The sequence below is a fragment of the Brassica oleracea genome, chromosome C2, assembly GCF_000695525.1.
Source record: "Brassica oleracea var. oleracea cultivar TO1000 chromosome C2, BOL, whole genome shotgun sequence".
NCBI classification, from domain to species: domain Eukaryota; kingdom Viridiplantae; phylum Streptophyta; class Magnoliopsida; order Brassicales; family Brassicaceae; genus Brassica; species Brassica oleracea.
The window spans coordinates 3,618,149-3,619,254 of record NC_027749.1 but is presented as its reverse complement, the minus strand read 5'-3'; positions in this window follow the sequence as shown (position 1 = coordinate 3,619,254).

The window sequence follows — 1,106 nt, the reverse complement described above, 5'->3', positions numbered from 1 at the left end:
AATGGCAAGTTATGGGCTTAATCTCGTGTCTAATGCTTAATGCTTAAAGTTTCTCTTTTGTTTGGTCTATTGTTTGGTCTCGGGTCTGTAGTTTCTGCTTAATGATCTCATGTCTTTATCACTTTGCTCGCTTTGTTATGTTACTTTGCTGGCTTTGTGTAATAAAGCATGTAGTAATAAAGCTTCTTTATGTCTCGTGTAATAAAGCTTTGTGTCTTTATCACTTTGATGTTATGTCACTTTGCTCGCTTTGTTTTTCTCGTGTCTGATAGCTTCTTTGCTCTCTTTGTTTTTTTATTGCAGGTGGAAGACTCGTGACAGAAGAAGACAATGTGTTTGATGTAATGAAAGTTGTTGTGTTTTGTATCCCGTGAACCTGTATCCCGTGAACCCACAACTTGTGTGATATGTTTCACGTTTGTTTTTAAGTTGTACCGAACCTTGTTGTACCAAACCATGAAACTTGTCTTTATAAACGTAACGAAAGTAGTGTTGTGTTGCAACTTGTCTTTTATAAACTTATGAGAAACAAATCAAACTTGTGAGAAACAACTTCAGATTTTCTTGTCTTTACAACTTCAGATTTTCTTGTTCATGTTTCGTCTCCTTTATTATCTTACTACTTCTAAACGACCAAAAAGAAAACAACCACAAAACAAAACAAAACATTTCGTTCTTCACATTGTTTCTTCTCCTTATTGTTTCTTATCTTCACATCTCCTTTATTATCTTTCTGCTTCTAAACGACCAAAACAAAACAAAACAATTTGGTCTTCACCTTTCTTCACTTATCTTTTCTAAATGGCATCTTCTTCTTCTAATAATTTCGACGAAATTGATGAAAGATTTGATCAAAATTTTGATCAGCGGTTCGAAAATCTCCTAATTCAACATGAAAATCGACAAGAAGCATCAAGGTCAAAAAAGAAACGAGCCTACATTGAAAGACAACGAGAACAAGGACACATGCAGTTATGGAACGATTATTTTAGTGAAGATGCAACATATCCTTCTCACATGTTTCGATGCCGTTTTCGAATGAACAAACCCTTGTTCATGTGTATTGTTTTAGTGAAGATGCAACATATCCTTCTCACATGTTTCGA